Consider the following 17,834-nt stretch of genomic DNA (forward strand, 5'->3'; position numbering starts at 1 on the left):
TAATTCATACTATTAATGACTAACCCTTGATAAATGGTGAATTGATGATATTATTATACCTTCTTGCAGAAAACTAGTATGGCCATCAATTATACAACAATAAAATACTAAAAAAATTTATCTATACTTAAATAAGGTTCAGGAAAAAATATCAATAGTTTAACATGTTTAACTGAAAACTTTTGCAGATTTAAAAGACACTATTTGTCCTAAGTACTTTTTCATTGGGTCTAGAACCTCATCATTTTATTTATTCAGCTTTATTCTATCTGACTCATTGTTTTCGAGCGCCATGATAGGATTCAAATCATGATCAATGCCTTTTTAATTGTATTACATAGAAAGCGTTTTTATATCAATTACTTAATTTGATAATAAATCCTGTATCGTGACAGTCCACATCATCTTTTGGGTAGTTATATACTATGTATATTAGTTGACATTAACGCATGTGTATCATATGGTTCTTTTTCACTTCCGGCTCTTAATTGACATCAGTTATTGTTCAATCTGGTTTTCTAACGACCTATTCTTAGATCTAGAGTTGTTGACAATATAAACAAAATTGAAAAAAATGTAAGGATGTTCTTATCACAAGCATAAAACCCCAGCCGTATTTGGCATAACCTTTTTCAACTTTTGATCCTCAGTGCTGTACAACATTGTACTTTTTTTGACTTTCGAACTTTTATATCTGGTCGTCACTGGTAAGTCTTGTGGACGAGGCGCGTTTTTGGCGTATTGAATTTTAAACCTGATGCCTTTTGTTATCTATTATTCATGTGTTTCTTTGCATAATACGTTCTCCTATTTATTTGTATTTTAGTCCTGTAATATTATGTTGTCATTTTAATGTTATATTTAACATTGCCATTAAAGTGCGAGGTTTGGCATGCCACAAAACCAGGTTCAACCCACCTTTTTGTCCTTTAACAATGTCCTATACCAAGTAAGGAATATGGCCATTGTTATATTATAGTTCGTTTCTGTGTGTATTAAATTTTAACGTTGTGTTCCGTTGTGTCGTTTATTTTCTCTTATTTTTTTGTGTAAATTCACATTACTATGAGACGTGTCACAGTACTTATCTATCCCAAATTCATGTATTTGGTTTTGATGTTATATTTGTTATTCTCATAGGATTTTATCTAGTGCTTAGTCCGTTTCTGTGTGTGTTACATTTTAATGTTGTGTCGTTGTTCTACTCTAATATTTAATGCGTTTTCCTCAGTTTTAGTTTTTTGTCCATGGATTTATGAGTTTTGAACAGCGGTATACTACTGCTGCCTTTATTCATCGCATACTTCTTAAATGATACTTTGTACAGAAAAAACATGGATTTTGATTTGATGGAAGATGTTTAGTATCCTCTTTTCAAATAGAACATTTTTCGTGAGTAGACTGGTCACGTCTTATGGTAGTTCGAGGGCTTGACATATACACACCCGTGTCTGTTTATAATGATCGTGTTTTTTTCGGTGCTGTTTGACGATGTAAAGCGGCACTCAAAGCGCCGCTTCTGTGTACCTTTTGATTTGGCATGCGCGTACAGTGATTTTGTGTTGTGAATTGATACACCATATCTATCAGTGACCATTTGTTTCCATTACATTAAAAAATATGTTTTCTTGCTCTGTGTATATCATTAAATGTTTTCCTGTTCTTGAGGTGAATACCTTTATATAATTATACATCTTTGACGTATTCATTTTTGTATTAATTTATTTTATGTGTGCTGTGTTATTTTCTCGCTTCCGGTTAGAAAATGCCTGTACCAAGTCAGGAATATGACAGTTGTTGTCCATTCGTTTGATGTGTTTTATCATTTGATTTTGCCATTTCATTAGGGATTTTCCGTTTTGTTTCCTCGGAGCTCAGTATTTTTGTGATTTTACTTTTTAGATTGTTTATTGATATTGTTTCGCAGTCTACATGAATTGTGTATCCTATTTATACTTTATCGCCTAACATATACTTAATGTGCTCCATTGTTGTGTTTACGGGTATTGTTTCTGTAATTTATAGAATAACTGTTTGAAATGTAATGATAAAATTATTAAGAATTTTCTGCCTGATATATTTTATAATTTGTTAATATGTTCAATACACAGATGAGTCGTGATTAGCATTCACAATCCATTCAAACCAATGCTAGAAGCTGTCTTGAACTTTCAGTGAGGTCTCAGTTTTGCCCCATTTTTAAAAATTGATTCGACTTGAGATGAAGAACAGTAATAAAAGAGCATTTTATTGTTTTTTTTTATCAAGTGCGTTCAATGTTTCTATATCATGTATTAATACACAATATCCTTTCTTTTTCATTGGTGAATATATGTATCATAATTTGGAAGGATTCTGTTTTATTGACGTCTCCCTTCATCTCCGTTTGGATACCGCCTCTGTAGTCTCTCGGTAACGTGTTCGTCTCAATTGCGGGAGGTCGTGGGTTTGAACCCCGGCCGGGTCAAACTGAAGACTTGAAAATTGGTATTTGCTGCTTCTCCGCCAAGCACACGGCATAAATGAGTAAGAGCATAGACTGCATGGTAAGCTCGGAGATAGAATAATGTGTCCGGGTAAGGTGACATGCCTTCCTGTGGACTGTTACCTTGTGAGCTAGCACGTTAACAATCCGGCTTAGCGTGTCTGTCTAGCACAAAGCAGGCTAAATATTCATATTATATTAACCTGCTCTCGACCTAAATGTGCATATTAATTTGCCACAGGACGTAAGGCAGCCATCCATCATCATTATCATCATCATCTCCACTCGTTCTCATTTTCTTGTTAAAGTATAAATCTCATAATCTCGTATAGATTAATACATGTATTCGAACAATTGTTTGTATCGATTGTTTATACCTCAGCTTAATCCTAAAATGTTTTCACAGTATTTCTGTATATCATATAACAGACCATTACTGGTCATTTAAATGCATTCCAATTACATTTGATACAATTTGAAAACATTTTGGAATTCATTTGAATCAATGAGATAAAGATGACAAATTAACGGTCTGAAATTAAATTATTAATTTGCAGAACCATTGGCAATCATAAAATAACAAAAATACCGAACTCCGAGGAATATTCAAAACAGAAAGTTCCTAATCAAAGGGCAAATTCAAAAACTCAAACACATTAAACGAATGGATAACAACTGTCATATTCCTGACTTGGTACAGGCATTTTAAATCTGGTTTTATATATAGCTAGCTAAACCTTTTACTGGTATGACAGTCGCATAAAATTCCATTTTATTGACAACGATGTGTGAACAAAACAAACAGAAATAATAGGTAAATTTGTTTGTGTAATAATCTTAATATCTATTAAACAAACAAATATGTTAACAAAGAAACACAAAAAGGAATATAGACACGCACATAAGTAAAAATGAAAAACAAGAATACAAAATAATCACCATAGCGCAACAACACAATGACGGTATGTATAAGTACTGAAACACGTGAAATGGATATCACATAAAAAAGGATTAAACAGTAAAAGTAATATTCAGAAGACAAATAAAAGAATACTATAACACGTTAACAAGATGTAAAACAACGACACAGTAATCTATACTTCAAGACCATCGTGTATTATTTGTGAAGTTGATACGGAATATTTATCAACAAGGTCTTGGAACCTTCCGATGAACTTTAAAAAAAAGGGACGAGACGTTCTTTGACATATATCATATATTCTTGTACTGAGATAACCGGGTATGTTAAATTCGAGATAAAAGTCTAAAAATGAGGCAGATGAAGCCGTGTCTGTTTTATTTCAATATCTACTTCTGGAGGATATATTAATAGAACCCAATCAGAAAAGTTTTGATTGTTAATTGAAAAATCATCATCATTATATTTAAATGTGAAATTAAATGATCTGGCTTCTTTTGATCTTTTTGTTTTTGAAAATATTTCGTGAATAGTTAACATTTTTTGTTTGTTTCTGTAACAATATTCAATAGTAGCGCATACGATGATATTGTCGGATTATGGTTTTACTTTAGTGGTAAGTATTAGTGACAGGTCAGAGCAACGAAAACCTGCTAATGAGATGTACAAATGAACTCTAAACTGCTAGTAACAAATGGAATCCGTCAGTATTGATATTTTGTTCAAAATAACACATATTCATCCCTTGTCCAATGTTATAGTAATCAAATCTTAATAATGTATTTTATTAATTTAAACACACAAAATGAAAACTTAATTAATTGGATATATTTACATTTACAATGTATGTTTAGTCTGATATTCATGTATATATGTTCCGGACCATATGAGTATAATATACTCTTGTAGTTATTAACCGTCCGGATAATATGAGTACTTAGACCATATCGGTATTGTAAGTATATAGAACGACGTGTATTTATTCATCGTGTGACTATGTACTTGTTTATATCTAGAACTTTTTATTTTCTTTCAGTTAAGGCCAAATGTGTGTTGCTTATTAATGAAATAAAAGATAATGGGAAAACCAATTCTTCAGAGAACAATTGAAGGTCTTTCCAGCTCGATAATAAGAATGAAATTTAAAAAAAACGATGTTAGAAAATATCACTCCTTGTTGATGTCATTTGGTTCTTCAAATTTATATACAAAAATATGATTAATAGGTATATGCAGAAGACTTAATTGTTTTTTGAACAGAAAATAATTTTTAGCAAAGGTCAAAATCAAGAACGTCAAATTGACCTTTGACCTTGACCTTAATTTCAAGGTCATTGATCTCAAATCAAAAGACCCCAGGTCAATCATTGGTATGGTTGTGGAGAAATACTGATTTCAAATACATAAGGGGAGAAAACTCCTATATGGGTTAACCAAAACACTTTGACTGAAATAGGTTGAAGTTGCGCCTTATTGTAAACAGTTATTTGGCAAACATATCATATCATTTACTGTCACAGTTTCAGTGGAATAACGATAACAAACCAAATTCAAAATTTAGAACATGACCTTGACCTTTGACCTTAGCCTCAATTTCCTTCAAATGGAACAAGGACTTCATACGACTCTACGACTTATAACGTATGAATTTATCCAACAAATCGCCTATCTTAAATTTTCAAAGGGAAATAACTCCCATAAGATGTCTTCCGATCACTCAAGTCAAAATAAACCAAATCATTCTCAAGAAAAGACGAACAAATTGGTGCAAACAGTTTGCTAAAATCTTTTTCGGTTTTAGAGATATAGCGATAACAAGAAAAAGGGGACGCGGGGAGATAACTCCTATAAGAATACGTGTTCGGTTTTGAAACCCCCATTACTGTTCAACATCATTGGCCAAAAAACCAATTCGATATGTTACAAAATAGCATCTCAGACGGCAGAAAAAAAAAAGGTCTTTCCACATTTTTGTGAGCTAATCAATAAAATAAAAGATAACTGTTTTTGTTATAAAGACAATCTGAGTTACTTACGTTGATGCGTGAGTTTGGATTTCATTTGAAAATAACTGATAAATAATTTCCTTATCGTCGACTTCAACCACTACATACATGAAACTGTTTTAGATCATTGTAAACCGATTCTGGTGAGATTTAAAACTTGTGAAAACGTTGCCTTTAATGTGTTTACTGTCTATCACTACAAAAAACGATTAATTATATTATTTTGGTGTCAGTAATATTACTTTAGGAGTATAGACACCCTTCATAGGCGCGGACACATCCATCATGAACAGGGGTGAAACCTTCAGATAATATTAAAAAAATATAAAGGGGTGTTCCTTCATCCAGAATAAAAACCTGGATCTGCTAATGCTGCACAAGATATGCACAAAGATAACATCTACAGAGGATTTTGGGATATAACATTTCAACATATCAAGCAAGATCTGGACATGCTCCTGATATTTTTTTAAAAAGTTGAATGTCAGAAAATACCTGTATACAATATTCGAATTCTAGATATAATTAAAAACCAATTGTTCAGAGAACAATTGAAGGTCTTTCCATTGAAAACAATGTATTTTAATATGAAAGTTGTAAAATTAAGTTTAAATTGTCATTTCAATCGTCAACTGATAGGTTATTGTACGCTGATTCCAGAAATATATGGTTTCTATACAATATTTTTTTAAATAAGGGAGATAATTTGTTACTTCCGGTTTGAAAAATGTTACTTCCGATAATATTTGAATATTTAATTGACACTGATTCCAAAATGATCTGGTTCTATATACTTTTTTTATTAATAAAGTACAAAAAATAGCTACTTCCGGTTTACACAAGGTCACTTCCGGTATTTTTTTTCAAGGTTAAATGGTTTGATACCTTTTGCCAAAAGTCTCATGGCTATATCATGTATACATATGAGCTGAAAGCAAAGGTCAAAAACTAGAACGTCAAATTAATCTATGACCTTGAGATCAATTTCAAGGTCATGAACCAAGGACCTCAAATCAAAAGACCATAGGTCTTAATAATATTTGGTTAATCAGTTATATCACCAAACGCGTATTTTTAGATACAAGAGGGGAGAAAACTCACTTTTACGTTTAACGTACTCTTGCAATCAAAATTTATGTGTTACGACATGTCGCAAATAACAATTTAGAAAAAATAATATGTCGATATCCTATACGGTTTCTGGAAATTAGTGGAAATAAGCCAAATTAAAAAATTAGAATATGACCTTGACCTTTGACCTTGACCTAATTTTTATTTTTTTGGACCAAGGACCTCAAATCAAAAGATCCTTGGTCTCTAACACTTATGGTTTTCAAGATAGAAATGCATATCACTTATATCAAATGCATAAGGGGAAATAACTCTCATATGGAGCGTTCATATCACTTCGGTCAAAATAGGACAAATCATGCGAAGGATATAACGAGCAATTTTGTAAAATAAATTTGTCATAATATTTTACGGTTGCGAAGGAGATGCGCTAACAAGGAAAACAGTGTTTGGGGAGATAACTCCTACAAAGAAAAGTATTCGTTTACGCAGGGTAAATTTCAAAAGCGCATAAACTGTTTGATATCACATACCAAATATCTAAGCGACATATTGCGAAACAAATGTTTATCGCAAGAAGAAAATTAGGCGGAAGAAAAAAAAAAAAAAAAAATAATCAGAAGAAAAACAATAGGTCTTTCCACAGAAAAGTGGAAAGACCTAATTATGTTTAAAACATATACTACAGTAAAAATACATTACTTGACAATTTTATTTATAGATCGTTTGTATAAAAATAATCGGTATTTCATACCTTGTATAGACAAGGCACCGCCGATCAATTGGAAACCAAAATAATAGCATCAGAATGTAACATGCAATCATACAGTTTCTGCTACAAATTTAAAATTTATCTGACTAAAACGATCTCAAAATTATAAGGAACTTCGCCAATGGTTTCCTTTTTTATAAGTCTGTGAATCTTGTTTGTATATTTTAAGGAATAGGTTTGCCGTTGATGACTGATCTCTAATAATCTCTGTTAATTAAAAGCACGCCTCACCAGATTCTGAAGATTTACAGCTAGGCTTATTTTGGATACAATTGCTTATCGTTAAAGACCCCGTGTTGACCTCTAGAAGTTTGTGTTGTTTGTTAAGTTCAGTTGATGTCTTATTGACCTAAACCAATAGCCTTTCAGTCATGTATGTTGTAAATAAATCAAATGAAAATAACAAAAGAATTGAATACTATCCACTATCGTTATAACAGATTTTGTAATTCGTTATTACGCATTAAATTCGTTATCACAATTTTTTGTAATTTGTGATAACGAATTAAAATCGTTATAACGAATTGTATAATTGGTTATAACAGATTATATTCGTGATAACAAATTGTGTAATTAGTTATAATTACAGTTTTTTTTTTGTAATTTGTGATTTCGGATTATACATGTTATAATTCATGATAACAGATTTTTAGCTCACCTGACCCACAGGGTTAAAAGTGAGCTTGTCTCCTCACTTTGCGCCCGTCGCTGTTCATTAATTTTTACAATACCGATTTAGTTTTAACGATTTCTATTTGCAAAATTAGCAAAAGGGATTGGACACTTAATTAGGGATATTGTTTTTTTTTATTCACTACTTTCTATTTAAAGTATTTTAAACCGCGGCGATTTTCTTCGGGTATATCGCCTAGTAATATATTTTACACATAGACAACATAAGTAGTTTCGCCAACATGCTTTATCGAATTGTAAAACCTAGGAAATAAATCTAACAGACCAATCGCATTCAAGTATCTGTTGAGATGCTAATAATTCAAGAATTATTTGATAATGGCCGGCGAAAACCTTACAAGAGTGCGTGCAAATCATAATCAAACGACAGATATAAAGAAGAAAAAAAAGAACATAATGTGCAAAAGTAGATTAGGTTAGCCTGAAGTGAAGTGAAGTGATAGAAATAAATAAGGGTATCTATAAAGAATTGTGCGATGAGCCCGCCTGCGGAACAGCATGACCAACATGGCCAAAATAAGACACAATGGTAGAACAGGATCAATTGCAGCTCTCAGCCATGTGGAATTTTGTGTATAAAAAAAATTGTAAAAAAAAAACGTCAATGAAGGAAAAATATCCTATAAATAGTAATCTTACAATTTTTATGTAAAAAGACAGTACATAAATCTTGGGATTCTAAGCAATTATCTATCTATACCGGTTTTCAAATTAAAATTAAAAAAAACAATTTTACCAATGTGTTCTATCTAAGGCCGTATCGGCAATGTTTTTAAGCTGGCGGACTTATATTCGATTTTTCCCCCTCCTTATATCTTGTGTTTGTTTTTAATTCACATGCATTCCGATTATGTTTCATCATTATCAAATAATTGTTATATTATTAGCATATAAAAAAATACTTGAATGAGATTGTTTTTTTAGATTCCCCCCCCCCCCCTAGGTTTACACTTCGATAAACCTTTTTGTCGAAACTACTTTATTTGCCTCTGTGTAAATGTATCCATGCGCTCAAAAAAGACTTGAAGGCCGTACTTTGACCTATAAAGGTTTACTTTTACAAATTTTGACTTGGATGGAGAGTTGTCTCATTGGCACTCATACCACATCTTCTTATATCTATTTAAATAAAAACAAGAGACTGTCAGAGAGACAGCAAACCGGATTTTCCTGCAGAGGTTGAACCATGAACAGTTGAGCAAGTATGGACACAACATTTAAGCTTAAAACAGCTCTGAATTTGGATTGTGATTGAATAATTTAAAAATAATTCATATATTATGGTCTATTAATGCCTGATGACGTCACATATAAAGCACACAAGTTTCGGAAAGTCTTTGAAAAAGAAGGAGAAACAGATTCCTACACTATAACTCGTGTATTACGATATTTCTCCACTCTCGACAGTTAAGTTTTAGTTATTTAAAGAGCTCGGCAAGCCTCGCGCTTTAAATAATAAAATTTAATTGTCTCGAGTGGAGAAATATCGTAATACACTTGTTGCAGTGTAGGAATCTGTTTCTCTTATGATTTTTATCCTTCTTTTTCAAGGATTTTCAGAAACTTGTGTGCCGCTTTATATGTGACGTCATCAGGCATTGTCGCCTTTTTTCATGACGTCACAATAGGAAAATTCAGAAGAAAACAAAACATTTAGACGTCGTAATCAAATTTCGACTAATCATTTGCCGAGAACAGATTTTTCACTAGTGAGGAGAAATATTTGTCTCTCACCGGTCAGGAAATGTAAAAATAGCACAAAAATTAGAGAATGTGCATTCTTGTGTTTCTTTACTTAGCTTGTTTGTTGACATACTTTAAAAACGGTGTAAGCCTACTATCAAGCCTCTCTTTGTTATCGAGCTATACACAATGTACATTGTAGGAATCATATTCATCAGCAATATCATTTCTGAAGCAACATATTAACTGATTTATTAGAAATAGCAATTGAGATGGTTTGACAATTAGAGTTAGGACTAATGACATAATATGAATGTGTCCCCCATGCAGCTCTCATTCATTGGTTTAGTTATATATGCTTTTCTGCACTGCCGAAGATTTTTTAGGTGTCAAGAATGGGAAATAAATTAACACCTGCATAAAGATGTACCTTTGTAAAATATATTTATTTAATTCAAATAAAATGACTTTAATTACTTGAATAGATTGCCAAACTAAATTTAGCTTCGATTTAGGCTGTAACAGTTATTGACTACATTTGATTTAAACGCAGCAAATTTAATTATTTTTACAAGACGATTATTCAGTATTGTAGTCAATTTTACAGATGAGTGTTACAATTGAATACTTCCCCCTAAAGAGCTATGTTTGAAAGGCAATTAGTAAAGGTAAAATACGAAGTTTTCACAACATAAAAAAAATCTGGATTTAGTTCAAAATGTTGTCTATATAATTAATGCCGTTGCATTTACAAGTTTATAAAACACATGTGAATAAGAATTTAAAATACATATGTAAATATTGAACATTATTGTTAAACCAAACATAATGTCCCTTTGGACTTGACATAATTCAGAGTATTTCCAACAATAACAACAATGCTTTATTCTCTAAATAACGAAATGAAAAAACAAAAAAAAGTTACAGAGAACGACATGCAAAATAGACATACAAATAGCTCATATACATCCATTTTATTTGAAAAATTGGTGGGTAGTAGTAGTCTTGATCTTTGTCAATCTTACCACATCTCCTTATTATTACATAGCATGAGAGAGATGAGCTACCATTTGTGTAGAAAGCAGTGGCGTATCCAGGGGGAGGTCCGGGGGTTGGAACCCCCCTTTGTTTGGATGATCAATGCATTTGAATGGGGACATGTAGTTGGAACCCCCCTTTGTCCTGGGTCTGGACCCCCCTTTTTAAAATGGCTGGATCCGCCCCTGAGTAAGGGATACGATATGAAAACGTCATGGCTCGCTTATCATTTTGATTAGTTTTTACTGCTTTTTTGACGAGAATTGGAACAAAAACATAATAAGCGGCCTTTAACAATGAACAAAGCCCATACCGCTTGGTCAGCTATAAAAGGCCCCGAAATGCCAAAGTAAAACAATTCAAACGAGAAAACTAACGGCCTTATTTAAATAAAAAAAATGAAAAATCGGTTGACTGGTATATATATAGTACAAATAAGTGATATATATTGAAAAATCTAGAATTTATGATAATAAGGGGGAGGGACGGTCGGGGTTCATACCAAGATCATGTCATCAAGCACATACATGTATGCGTAAGTTACTAGTAATAAATACTTACAAGAAATGCTTACATATCTTCCTCAATGATTGTGGAATACAAGATTACGTACGCATTATTAAAACTAGTTATTCAAATGTTTGTAAATGTTTAAAATGTTTTAATTATAATATCACGGTGCATATCTATACATGCAAATTAAAAAGAACAAACGATTTTGTAATTATAATACGAAGATAAACGTACACAAATATAAAACTTATAATTAAAAATGGATATAATCGAGTATATATACTGCAAAAATTAAACTAATACATCTATTATACAAAGTAATACTATTAAAAATCGACAAAATCGAGTGAAGTCAACGTATATTATTGCATATTTGTAAATCTAGATAAAATTATTAGATCTGTCTTACCTTTGTGACTGACTGTTGGTGTTTATTATTTTCAGTTCGGTGCGTATCGATCTGCATGGTATAACTTTGCATGTTTTAATATGGCAAAGTCATCCTGGCTTGACATTGATAGCACTTAAATGGTAAACTACCGGTCATGCCAGGTGAGGTGAGCGTCAGAATACAACCTGTCCGAATATAACATGAAAAATGTCGCTTTTAAAAGAATAAAGGTAGAGCCTACCAAAGAGGTACAATCACAAAAAATACTGAACTCCGAAGAAAATTCAAGCGGAAAGAACCTAATAATAGCAAAATCAAAAGCTCAAACACAGCAATTGAAAGAACAACAACTGTCATATTCTTGGTACAGGCATTTTCTTATGTAGAAAATGGTGGATTGAACCTTGCAACACCGAATATCTCTGTTATTTATATTAAGTCTTGCAAACAATACGCTATTGTACATATCTGTCATCATATACATGTTTATGGAAATAAATTACAAAACAACTATTACCAATCGATGAATTAATATTCAAATTAATTTTATTTCCTCATCATTAGAGAGGTTATATGTCGGAATGCGCATTTGGTGTATTACGAAATGCTTAATATTAACACTTTCAAGAGTCGATACCTCTGCTGAGGACAATTTTTTCCAGAGGGTATCACCACCCACTAGCTCAGTAATTTGGTACTGGCATGATATAAAATTGAGAATGGCAATGGGTAAAGCTAGGTACACACTGCCGATCAGACCAACTCGATCAATCTCAAACAAGAAAAATTAAGCGATCGGGAAACTGGTCTTTGTCAATCGACAACTTCGAAATGTTCGGGGTGGTCGACCTTAGTCGTCGTCGATCCGACTTTCTACCCAAGAGTTTTTGACATGTCAAAAACATTCGAGTAAGGATCGAGAAGCCAGTCACTCGAGTAGCGGACGAATTCATCGGGAAAGGATCATGTAGAGATCGAGTTTGGTCGGAGTACAAATAGTTTACCGATCAGTACTCGATCATTTCGATCTTTACTCGACTAATATCCTATGATTTCTCGATCAACGACAGCCTGTACGATATGTGATCAAGTTGAACATGATCATTGCGACTTCTATATTTTTCTCATCCGAGACCAACTCGACCAATACCCGATCTCTACGCGACCACATTCGACCACTCTTCGATCTCTACTCGGCCATATTCGAGTATACATGACTGCTACACGATTCTCTAAAAATGTGTGCAGCTCTGATTAACTATCATACCTTTGGTTCTGCAAGAAAATATATTGTCACTATCATTTTTAACTGTACACAAATTCCTTCCTTACTTTAACCTATAATGGTTTACTTTTTAAATTGTTATTTGTATGGAGAGTTGTCTCATTGGCACTCACACCACATCTTCCTATATCTACAAATTCCTTCCTGTACAGTACGCGTCTGTAATTTTGCAAAGAGGTGTAAAATTTTAAAAGAGAGAATACAGATACCAAAGGAACAATCAAACTCAAAGGTCAAACCGACACAGTCAAAACAAAAACGAAAGCCGACCAGATTACACACAGAAGTGAACATAACACAACATAAAAAAATAAAAGCAATATGCAAATCAAGGAAAAATAAAAACTTTGTTATAAGTATATGAATTTATATAACAACAACTGAATTGCAAATGTCTTTAATTTGTTTTAGTTGTACATAGTTTTGTTGATAATTTCCAGTAAATGATCGTTCGGTCATCATATCCATTGAAACAGCTCACATCAATATGTTATCCAACTATGACGGCTTGTAGAACACAAATATGAATAAGAATTGTAGCTGAAACAAAATATAAATATTCAATTATGAATAATGATATTATAATAACTGAGTACCTGGTGCAAACAAAATGGATAAAGTAAATACACAGTATGCTAAATAAAGCCGTATCTTCATCTCAATGTGTCTATTTTTATGTGGTGATTATGTATACTTTTTTTGTACCACATGTATGCTTATTAGTACCTTATAAACTATTTATACTGTTATATAGTTTACACATATTTTATTGTTTAAAATGGCAAATACTGTTTTATGAATATAGACTAAGTACGTGTATGACATTCCGTACTATATACACAACTTACAGTTGTGTATAAATGAAAATAATTTGACCAGTGCTAGCTATGATAATTATCATGAATGAATTTTTTCATAACAGTAACGTGTTTAAGTGTTTGGAACTATGCGTTTATTGTAGTGTGCATAACCTGTCCACTATTCTCAGTTGTCTACGGCTGAAAACGTGTTTTAGTCCAATCATGTAATGAATGATAACAATTAAACAATTGGACTTTCTGTGTCGAGTGAAAAAAATCAAGAATTGTTTACATCTTCATTCTTACATATACCTGTTCGGACGTTTAAAACCGTTGTGACAGGCAAGAGATTAAAGTCCCAGGATGTCTTTTGATCTTCATGCTTTACGTGTACCTGTATCGGACGTATACAACCTTTGTGACGGATTAGAGATTATAGTCAAAAGTGAATTATCTCCCACTTATCAAAAAATAAAATGGTCAAGTTCAAATGCAGTGAACGTTTGTTTGATAAGACCAAAGTGGTCTAAACAGTCGAACCACTATACCAGAGGCTGGTCAACACTGTGGTTGTGAGCTCAAATGTCGCACGTGGCAGGTGTGTTTGATTCCGATCTTAATTGACTTGAATTTTCAGTTTTCCTACCGAAGGTCGGTGGTTCTCTCTGGTTCCTCCACGTGAGAAATAGCAAACAAGTGTTGAAAGTGATGCTAACTTCAATCACTCAAGCAACCAATGCTAGGACCGATACTTAAATATTTTCGTATTTAGAATATCCGTTCATGTAGATCTCTTTTTCTCACATAGCTCTTACGTGTTTAAGTTCTTATACATCGATGGCTTTCAACGTGTCTTTTGGTATGAGCGTTCCTGATGAAAGTAAACCCAGAAAAACGCACGGGACTCCACACATTTATCATTTTTTTCATTTCTTTTCAATTAAGTAGTCTTAGGTATATAACCAAAACTTTGAAATATCAATGGAACGTTTTTGTCGATTATTTTTACAAATACATTCTAAGCTTCTTAATAACCACGATGATATAAACTAGTTTTCACACAACTTCTTAAAAAGTATTCATGAAACTGCTTATTACAAACATAGTAATGATTCCAAAAGTTATTTCCTATATTAGTCAAGGTCTATCTCCCTAAGGAAAAGCATGCCTAATGTGCCTCGGTCGGAAGTCTGTAATTGTTTTTATTTTATGTTTATGACAAGCTGACATATTGTTACACGCCACTATAAAACTACAAATTTTTAACCCTTTAAAACTGCTCTAAGCAATTTCTGCTTTCTTTATTCCTAAAAGTGTTTCGACTTAACCCTACATTTTATTTTTCAAAACAGAAATAATACTTTACCCTTACCTCTCATTTTCAAAGCCGAACTTATAGAGTAGTTTGCCAAATCGGTTTCCAAATTTTGACCTGTAGACTGATAAGTCGAGGTAGGTACAGTCACACTTGGTGTTTTCTGCAAAATCGGAGATGAACTTGTCGAAGTAGTCTTGGTTTCAACAGTCGGGATGAGTGTCAATAGAAGACAGTTACAATTAGGCTGAGGCGTATACCCAATAGATACAAATTCTCCATAAGTATCTAAAAGAATGCATTAAGACTAATTATTAAAATTTGATTTCATACAATTGAATATTTCAACTTAAAAGTACTTTTGTTGATTTATACATGCATGTGCTTCAAAAGCCTATATTTTGTTTTATTCACACTTGTATCTGCATGGTTTCACGTCAAATAATCCTAACAAATAACGTATATGTAATTGTATCACACTTTATACTGCTACGCACAATGACAATTTTTTCCAGATTATTCCTTATAATGAAAATTCATGTTGTACAAGTAATATCCACAAAGTACTAAAGATCTAAAAATAACTTTCTTTTTTACCGAGATGCATGATTTTTTTATTAGTTGTTTTTGGTTTTGAACTAGCTGTCAGTAACTGCAAGTACTCTCACATTTGTACTAGGTGCCTTTTGTTGTTGTTGTGGGAATGTATAATTACCCTGCCACGTCCGTTCTGCGTTTTTGTTAGATGTATATCTACTTTGTATCGATCTGATGATGAGTTAAGCCCTTTTCAACTGATTTTTAAAGTGTGTTCTTATGTTGTACTGTTACACCACTCTCCCACGCTAGGAGATGGTTGGCGCCATCAAACAAGCTTAACACCGCCCCACGTATAATCTGCTTGAATAGAAACGCACAATGGATTTTGAAGAATTTTAATACATGTATCTTTAAAGGAAATTTTATAATTTCTTATAAAGGTATTCACTCAAATGTGTATGTTATAAAGTTATGAGGAGAAAAGTAGGGGTAAGCGGGCAACCATCTTATTGGCACTTTGTTCATAAAATTAGAAGCGTCTGAATGAGGTCGAGAACAAGAAAAGCGACAATCCTTAAATCTAAACTCTACATTTTGTTTCTAAATTCATACGTGACGTTAACTGGTCATCGTACCTATACAATGTCACACAATAACCACCAGACGAGTAATCCACTTTTCGTTGCTTTTTAGACAGTTTAAATTCAAGTTAAAGGTTCAAATTTTTATTTTAATTACTCTTTCAACAAAACAAGACAGGCGAAAGATACTAAGGGACATTGATGAATAAGCTGACAATGCCATGACTAAAAAATAAAATGACCAACAGACAAACAACATTTCATAAACCACAACATAGAAAACAAAAGACTGAGCAACACGAACACCAACAAAATCTGGGGATCATCTCAGGTGCTCTGGAAGGGTAAGCAGATCCTGCTTCACATGTGGCAACCATCGTGTTGCTCAGGTAAGTACAACAGTGTTTCAAACATTAGTTTTTGTAAGACAATTTTCAAGGAAAACTGTGAATTCCTGAAGATCACTGCGGTTGTTAATTTAAAATTAATGAAACGTTTTGAGTTATCATTTATTACTGTTATATTTCTTGTTTGTTATGATTATTATATGATTTGAGGAATTTAGATTGAATATATTTTTCCATTTTATAAAGCCAATAGGTGTGTCACTTTATATACCTTTTATATAATTATATATATCTTTAGCTTTTAATTCTTTAATGCAAATTGATTTGGCTTTGTATTTTGCTTCTAAGTAAAGATTTCTGTCTATTTGAACTTTAGTTGAAATTGATTGATTTGATTTTAACATGATTTTCCATTCCTTTTTTATTGCAAATTTTAGTTTAGAAAGTTCTGCTATCCAGTCTGATTTCTTTTTCAATTTATTTAAGATTACTTGTTACGGAGATATTACCTTGTTTATCTATGATATCATTAATAAAAAAAAAAAACTTTCTATCTAGTTTGGAAAAACAAGACTTTTACCATTTAATTTAACTGATTGATTACCCCACATAAATTGCTGTCTTACACTTTTGAAATTTAACCCCATGCTTATCTTGGAACTATTATGTACTTTATACCAACTTTTTGATATTTCTAAATAAAATTCTGGCATAGATTTTTTAAAATTTGGTATGTCGTATATATTTTCAGGGTTCATGTTAAATAGAGCGAAGTTAGCTCCAAATTTGTTTACGTAATATAAATTCAGTTACCCTCCCTAACAAATAAGCTTATTTAAGTACAATGTCAGCCATATTGGATTTTAACCGAAAGTGGGGTTTCTGAAGACATCTAATCTATTTAATTTATCCAAAAGTAGTAAAAAACAAAGGTCTGTACCAAATATTATGATAGTAGCATGATAATAACACATTTTTACACGCTAGCCTTCGATATTGGGCTGATTTAAGTATGACGTCCGCCATTTTGGATTTTACCGGAAGTGAGACATTTTTTTCAAATGCCTCCCTATCTGAAATAAAAGAGTAATAGTTGAGGAAGGTATATGCCAAATTTCATGCTTGTAACAGGATATGCACAATTCGTCTGAAATATGCTTGTAGCCGCCGGACTAAAAGGTATAACCTTCCAATTCGAAAATTCTTCTGTTGTTAACCTTTTAACCCAATATATATGAATTGATGTTATACAACTATCTATATCTATCATTTTTAAAACTCCTTCCTGATAATCATTAAATAGAGTAGATCTCTTGATTTTCTCATTTGTGTTTTGCCATATATAGTTAAATATTAGTGTTTTAAATTGTATTAGAAAGTCTCTCGATAAATTGG

At 32.4% G+C, this 17,834-nt stretch overlaps 3 long non-coding RNA genes across 3 annotated transcripts in view; 1 reads left to right on the plus strand and 2 right to left on the minus strand.

Moving 5' to 3' along the window:
- Nucleotides 1-17,834, plus strand: part of LOC143075473 (uncharacterized) — a 425,173-nt gene that overhangs the window by 235,583 nt on the left and 171,756 nt on the right. The window lies entirely within an intron of this gene.
- LOC143074416 (uncharacterized) overlaps nucleotides 1-17,834 on the minus strand; it is a 52,863-nt gene that overhangs the window by 20,598 nt on the left and 14,431 nt on the right. The window lies entirely within an intron of this gene.
- LOC143074415 (uncharacterized) lies at nucleotides 13,238-15,274 on the minus strand. The gene is made up of 2 exons (XR_012977844.1): nucleotides 15,029-15,274; nucleotides 13,238-13,396 (listed from the first exon to the last, which is right to left on the minus strand). It is a non-coding gene; the product is annotated as an uncharacterized LOC143074415 (long non-coding RNA).

The sequence above is a fragment of the Mytilus galloprovincialis genome, chromosome 5 (genome assembly GCF_965363235.1).
Source record: "Mytilus galloprovincialis chromosome 5, xbMytGall1.hap1.1, whole genome shotgun sequence".
Taxonomy (NCBI): Eukaryota; Metazoa; Mollusca; class Bivalvia; order Mytilida; family Mytilidae; genus Mytilus; species Mytilus galloprovincialis.